The following is an 8,001-nucleotide window of genomic DNA, read 5'->3' as shown; positions in this document are numbered from 1 at the left end:
CTCAACATATTCCTTTATAGTATTAGTAATTTCATCTTGCCCACCTGGCACATGATACTGCTTTAAAGTAATTACTTCAGAAGGTTCAGGTAAAGTGATTGGGTCCATTTTTATTTTACCCACTAAAACTGTATTCATTCTTATCCTCCTTACTGAAAATTGGTATCTCCCCTCAGGTAAATTTAGAGTCATATCTCCCAATATATCTATTCCAATGATATATTCAGGAATGAATACAATTACCGCGGTATATTCTTTCTTAAGTAACTGTCCAATTTTCATCTTTAGTTTGACTTGTCTGGCTGATATTTCAGCCCCTCCCTATCCTGTGATGGTGATAGGAGTTCCATGTTTAAACTTATCAGGGTTTCCATATATAAGGGAGGCCTCTGCCCCAGTGTCTATTAATGCCCTAGTTACAGTATTTGATCCATTTTTCCCATATATGGTCAAATTGATGTGGGGTCTATAATCCCTTCTGTGTATTTCTTTAATCTGAACTGGGGCTCGGTCAAATTCCTATTCTCCCAGAAGGTGTGATGAAATTGGACACAATGTTTCAGGAGGATCTGTAGGGGCAGTTCTTACTTCTTTATTCTGCCTAACATCAAGTCTCTTTTCTCAGTACATTGTGTATAGTTAATTAGTTGAAATATCATCTGTGATTCCAAAATCAACCCCTGCTCTCAATAGAGCAGTAAACAATTCTTTTTTTGTCAGTCTATTTTGACTTTGAATCCATACTCTTCTATCTTGAGGAAATTTATCTTTTCCCCCAGTCCTCTAAGTCACTTAACTGTAAAATCTTGTCTAGCACCTCTAAAAGAAGGTTCCCAATTTCCCCAATTGTTAGAGTCAAAACTAAGAACTTGGAAGCAGGAGGAGCCATCTTCACTATTATATTCCTATGGGAAACTGCAAAGGGGGTATGATAGGATGCATCTGTATTTCTGATCATTATAGAAATCTTCATTACCACCTCCTTTAACCTTCTTATACAGTTCCTAAGTGAATACTAGGGTCTATCTCCACTGGGTCACATGCATCCTTCTGCAGCCAAAACTAACAGATTAATTGTATTATTACCTCCTTGCATATTGTAATCTCTAAAGGCTTGTTGTACAAAAGGATTCTGACTGATACCTATAAATTTCAAGCAATTCATGCCATCTATACATACTCCTCTGGCCCTTTTATCACTGATTCTCACTGTCCAAGATACTAGTGATTCTCCTATCCCTTGGGTGAACTGACTCAAAACATCTGTGACCTCCTGCTGAGTAAAGTCCTAAATTATCTCCCTAAACACTGAGTTCCCCTCTTGGTTCTCTTGTTTCCACCTTAGCATGGGGTGAGATTCCACAGAAGTTTCTCCCTGCAACATTGTTTCATTTTCCAACTCTGACTTAGTTACATTTTCTGCCCACACACTGTTCTGGCAGTCGTCGTCATGGCAACTAGGCTGTGTCTGTACAAAGGTGGTATGCACACTTCTTTTGCCAGCTTTCCACTTCTTAGCTAAATGAACAGCCTTTCCTTCCACCTGAGAACCCCCAGTCTGCTCTTTTAAAGGAGAGCCTGAACGCTGAGAATTCTCATGCAAACTCTTTTCTGTCTGAATTTTTTCCTTCAGCATCTCATCTCTGCTTTTACACATAATATGGTAACCTGTTAATAAATCCAGCCTCTCCTACATATCCCTGCCAGCTCTTTCCCTGGTCTTATTGGTATTCCTTGCAAACACCTTTCCAAATCTCTAGGTTTCCCTTCCTATAACCTCGCTTCTCAGTTTTCACAGATCCCAGTGCTTTTAGCCCATTCCCTTGCTAGGGAGGAATATGGTAAATCCTTTTATCCTGGGATATTTATTTCTTCCTCTAAATCCTTTCTGCCTCTAAATAGAGATTTTATACCCTACGATCCTGTTCATGATGCCAAATGTATTCCCAAGGCAATATTTACAGTAGTGGTGGTGACTATGAATATGCTGGCATACTTCTCAATCGCGAAGTATAATGGACTCTTGTAATGGCAAGCAAAGTAGGATCTTCTGCTGTTTTTGTTTTAGTATAATCAAGTGCCTCTGATTGAATCTTGGCTTTATCAATCAAGTGTTTTTACTAGGACTAAGATACAGAAACAAGAGTTTCTTTAACTAGAAACAGTATATGTATTTGTATTGTTAATTATTTTAATGTGATTAAAGAAGACTTCCCCATCCTGGGAAGATTTGTAAGAAGGCTCACACCTTTTGTTAAATTTCTAATGAAGCACTGGTTCTCAAGGGTTGTGATGTCCTCTGGCTCTAAAAAATGTACAAGTACCCTGAGGGTGAGGTTTTACTTTGGGGCTTAGTTTTTGGACGAAGGTTGGTGTGCAAGATGAGACTCTGGGAAACAGCCCCTCAGCTTTGAAAACCCAGTTGTTGGTGCTTCCCCCTCTGGTAACTATGGTCAGACAGTTGGACCTGTTTGATGATTTGTGATATATGTATTGCTTATGGTCAGACAGTTGGAAGCCTGGCTGTTGGTCTTCATTTCTCTCCTTGTATTTTTCTTTATTGGTGAATGATATATATATGTGCTTGATTAGAAGAGATTTGTTAACCCCTCAAAAGTTGTCTTTTGTTTTAGAAAAGCAGATCAAAGAACCTGGGATAGCAGTCCCCTCTATGTATGTTGGGGTCCTTGCTTTTACAATTCTTCGTATAGAAGAAATACATTTATTCAGACTCCAGAAAGGCAAATCCCCAAACCAGAAAGCAAAATAAGTCATAGTAGCCAAGAAGTCAATATATATTATCACTGCAGAGGGCAAAACTATTTCCAAGCCTCCACCCTCCACGCTGGAGCCTTCCCACAAACAAACACTCACCAGCCTAGCTTTCTGTTTGCCTGTATCCTTCCCAGCTCTGACTAGCCTGACCAACTTCCTCCCAGCTCTGCTCCACCCTTCCTGTTCCACCCGTTCAGTAAGCTCCTCCTACCACATGTGACTTAGGCTTCCATGTGATTTAAGCAGGTCACATGAGTCTAATAATGAATAGGAAGATTTTCTCATTTAAATTACTATTACAGGTGGGTGAGATTTTAAGAATCTGTACTATTGGCCAGATTTTAAGAATCTGAGCAGTTTGATAGGTAAGACTGACCTTTTTATAGTGTGGGCAATAGCTTGGGGGTGAGTGAGAGGGAACAGAGAAGGGATTCAGATGAAATTAAGGGTGGGAAGTGGCCTGGGAAGATCTAGAGGTAACAGACAATGAAGGGCTGGGCTAGGTTAGAGGTAACCAAGAATTGGAGATTGGGTTAAGGTCAAAGCCACAATGCAAGGACAGTTGAAAGGATTATTTACTGGGAAGGGCCAGGTGGGACCTGAGCCACATGAAAAGTCCAGGGCCTTTTAAGGGTCCATCATTAGCACCCCATCACTTCCAATGCAGCCATTTCCAGATAGCCTGTTCTTACCACCACCCCCACACACAGTCAGTGAGAACTTACCACAAAGTAGAACAGTTATGAAACCAACAGACCCACATTTAACAGTGTATACAGTTCTCCTCACTCATTGTTCCCCACCTGCAGAGCTTGGATGGGAGGGGGCCTAACCTCGAGTGTCAGAGAGCAATTTTCTACCTCTTTCAGTAGGACAGAGAAGTGGTATGAGGGTAATCTACCATCTACAAAGCTCCCCACCACAAGAAGGGGACAGCATCCTCCTAGTCCTGCCCAGACACAGTAAGGTCTCGTACACTTACATGGGAGCCAGATTTTTACCACTGCTGCTTGCTGTGAGGTGTGGGATGGCTGATTCCCAGATTGGGGGAGGGGTATGACTGGCCTTGCCTCCCCCCCCAGTTTTGCCAGATTCAGCTATTCCAATTCACTCCTGCCTTCAAGGAGGCCTTTAGCACAAAACTGAGGTATCAAAGGGCACAAGTGCCCTGCCTTTTTGAGCTGCTGCCCTGGAGGGGTCTCCCCTCTATCCTATTAGTTTTCAATGCTTGGCCTCCCATCCAGGTGTCTAAAACTTGAAACCTGGGACTCTGTGCTGTGGTTCTGAGCTGATACTTCTCCAAACTTACTGGGACGCCTCTTAGAGTCATCTGTAACATGGGAGTGACCTTCCCTCACAAGACATTATGCAGATGGAGAGAGATCATGCTGGTGAACAGCTCCAGTTCAGGGCAAATGCCCAGGGCTTGGATCAGTACCTGGCACATAGTATTTATTGACTGACCTGCCTCCCTCCCTCCCTCCCTTCCTTCCTTCTCTTCTTCTTTCCTCCCTCCCTCTCTTTTTTCTGTCTTTCATTCTCTTTCTTCCTTCTTTCTTTTTACTCTCTCTCTTCTTTTTTTTTCTTTCTCTCCCTCCCTCCCTCCTTCCCTATCTCTCTCTCTCTCTCTCTCTCTCTCTCTCTCTCTCTCTCTCTCTCTCTCTCCACCCCCTTTCTTTGCAGGCAGGCTCCCCTCTCCTTTGGTTTCTCAGCTCATTTCAGCCTTGCTCCCCAGCCCATCCATCTCCCTGAGGCCAGAGCTGCCACTGACCTGACTGGTATTGAACAGCATATGAAGAGGTGTGAGAGAGAGCAGTGGGCGCTGGGGACGGGCTGGCAGGAGAGATGGATGAGGGAGGCAAAAAGAGGGCGACTGGAGAGCCCCAGGCAGGAGAGAGACAGGAGGATTGAGGCAGGAGCCCACAGAACTGGAGCTGTCATCACACACACACACACACACACACACACACACACACACACACTCACACAGATGGACACACTCAGGGAGGCCCGCATATGCATAGACCAGTGAATGGAAAGGCTCATGTGAGTCCAAATCCCAGGTTTACAAACAAGCGCTCCAGCCTGGTGCTGCCAGTCTGTTGGTCCAGAGCTCAGTGGTTCTGGGATGCTGTTCCAGTCCATCATTTGAAGTGGTTGAGCTGGGGTGACAGATGTGGTCTAGCTTAGGGTGCTGCTAGCTGAACCCCACTTTATTGACTGGTACAGTATAGTCTAGGGTCAGGGGTTCCCTAAAACCCAGGCATGTGACACCCCAGTGCTATTGAATATCAGGCATTGGAAAGGGAAAGAGCTCTCCCTACCAGCCCTCAAGGCCCCAGCCTGCTCTTACTCACTCAGTGACCAACTTAGCTGAGCACTTGCTGTATGCCCAGCGCAGGGTCAGATACCATGGAGGAAACAAGAGAGAAGGTCCCTCCTGCCCTGCCCTGGAGGAGCCCACAATCAGGGGTGGAGAAGGGAGCAGGAAAGGGCCCCATGTAGACAAAAATCTCTTCAGCTGACCAGAACAGCCCCTCCCCACCGCATCACCTAGGCTCTGGCCATGCTGCTGGCAGGAAGCCTGGGAGGTCAAGGCCAAGTTTCCAGTGGGAACAGTCATAGCCCTTTCCAGTCCTCTCTGTCAGCTAGCAGAGAGGAGCAGAGGGTTCTTATTAACCAGGTGACCCCATCACTATCTCAGAGAATGACCCAGGACTCTCAGCCTTCTGTCTGACTCATGGTAGCATCCATCATCCCTAAAGCAGTCAGTTAATAAACATTTATTAAGCTCCTGTTGTATGCCAGACACTGGGCTAAACATCGAGGACATTAAGATAAAAGATAGTCTCTGTTGTCAAGGAGTTGGAAATCTAGAGGGAAAGATGATCCTCCATAAGTAGGCACAAAGGAGCTCAGCTGGACAAAGTAAACACGGCAGGATCACCCTGGGGCGTCGGAGGGATGTGAATGAGACACTCTCCTCAGGGCTCTTGGGACTTTGGGAAGGCTAAGGCATCACTTGATCTGTTTCCTCACCTGTAAAACAGGGGATGATACGAGGTGTTGACCCTCTAAAACAGCATCTGTTCTAAGCAACAAACGAAACTAGGGTGTCTGTATCCACGTTCTAATTTCTCTCATAAGCTGGCTTGACACACATGGGAGTTACAGTCCAGACTTAAGCCCCCATAAGGGGGCTGGTCCAGAACTGGCTCAATGTGGGATTTGGGGGTACCCAGTTATATGCCTTTTCAACCGAGGCTGATCTCATTCTGCCTTCGGAGCCACTGCACCAGGCCACTCCCAGTTTTGGGCTATCTAGGCCTAAGACTCAAACTCCACTTGAGTCTGGGCAGATCAAATCACTTCAGGCCTGGGTTGGCATTTGACCAAGACAAGATTCAATGCCATCTTAGTATCAGAACTTTTCAGAAGGGGGGTGGGGGGGGGAGCTCTGAGCCTAGAAATAATTGTTCACAGATGGAAACAGTATCCTTGTAGTTCCAGGGTAGCCTTTCTGTCCCTCACATCCCAGCAATCAAGAGATTGCATATGAACAGTGGAGGGCCATGCAAAGCAAAGCAAAGCAAAGGCCATGAAGCTGGCTGACCTCCTTAATGCAATTCAATGGCTTTAAATGCCTACACTGTCCTAGGCATCAGGATGTAATGGCAAAAGTGAAACTGTCACTGTCATCAAAGAACTTGAGGGGGACAGCATGGAGAGAGGAGAGGACAGAACAGTAACTGGGGTGTGGGAGGAGAAATCAGGGGAAATCAGAGAAGGTTTCCTGTAGGCAGAGGGCAGCAGAACTGAGTCTTAAAGGAATTTTTTTTTTCATGAACACTACTTGTTTTTTGGATTTTACAAAAAGAAGTTTGTCACAAACCAAATGCTGGCAGATATCCACTACAACCAGATGCACAAATCATTAACAATCCTTTATAGCAAAATGCACACACCCAGATCCCAGTAACACACATTCTCTGGTCCCCTGCAGTACTGCTCTGCAACCAAGCAGTAACCTGCATGCACGCAGAGTCTTGGTGCAGTTCTACAATCAAGGGTAAACATGGATCTTGACCCCTCTCTCTTGACTTCCCTATACTGGGAGTTCAGAGTTTAAAAAGAATGATTTAGAAGTCACTTCAAGTTACTATTCCTAACAATCCTACTTGACCATAAATCCTATTCTATCATCCATTAAAAATTTAAAAAGAGGTTTACCTGTGGTACCCAGATCCCGCTTTAAAGTAGCTTCTTATGTAACATAAATAAAACCCAGAGTCACAAGCAACTTACAGTCAAAACAGGCTACCAGCTGACATTTTATAACTTTATTTAAATGAAGCTCAATTTAGTTTTCATCCACATTGACTGTCTGTAAGCTTTTGAAAGTGGTGACAGGCACATAAGTAACCAACGTATAGAGCTTGTTTGGAGAATCTTCATCTTCATTGCGTTTCCTGGATAAACGCACTCGGATACGGGACGTTCCTTATTCCTTTGGCCCAAACAGCTTTGTTGAGTCTGGTGTCAATGGGTACATCTGGAGTTCCCATTTCTTTCATGGCAAATTTGTGGATTTCCTTCAGAGCCCGAGGAGCTTGTTTTTTGAAGCCTACACCAGGAATCCTCTTGTGAATGTTGATGGTATACTTTCTGGTCACCACCTCATTGATGGCAGAACATCCCTTTTTTTTCCTCTCCACCTTTCTTTGCGGGAGCCATCCTGCCTGGGACCAGGTCGGAAAGGTCTTAAAGGAATTAAAGCTTTGATGAGGAGAGGGCAGAGAAAAGGTCTGGCAGCTGGGGAAAACAGCCAGTCTGCTGATGGCTGGGGTTGGAGATAGAGCAGAAAGTCTGAAAAGTTAGAAGCAAGACTGGGAACCCAACTCACCAAGCTGAGCATTTATTAAGCACTTACCGTGTGCCTGGCACACTGCTAAGCCTGGCTCCAAATCAAAGCCTGCTGACAGGCCCTGTTCCCAAGACGTTTACATTTTCTGGGGAAGAGCCTTGAATGCCAAGCTCTGGAGGGTGTGTTTGATTTTCAAATCCACAGAGAGGCTTTGGAGCTTGGGCTGTGGGGAGGTGGGTGGGAGACTGGGAGGCCAGGAGGAGTGCTTAGCACCTCCACACCCTAGGGCAGGACTTGGTACAACCTCATGGAGTCATTGTGGGGTCCTGATTAACTGTTCTTGCTGCTGGAGGCCCAGAGCT

The 8,001-nt window shown here is 45.1% G+C and overlaps 1 pseudogene; it reads right to left on the bottom strand.

Moving 5' to 3' along the window:
* Positions 1–7,100: 7,100 nt before the first annotated feature.
* LOC140523420 (large ribosomal subunit protein eL31-like) lies at positions 7,101–7,524 on the bottom strand (annotated as a pseudogene).
* Between the last annotated feature and the right edge of the window lie 477 nt (positions 7,525–8,001).

This window comes from Notamacropus eugenii, chromosome 2 (assembly GCF_028372415.1).
Source record: "Notamacropus eugenii isolate mMacEug1 chromosome 2, mMacEug1.pri_v2, whole genome shotgun sequence".
Taxonomy (NCBI): domain Eukaryota; kingdom Metazoa; phylum Chordata; class Mammalia; order Diprotodontia; family Macropodidae; genus Notamacropus; species Notamacropus eugenii.
This window is presented reverse-complemented; position numbering and strand designations above follow the sequence as displayed.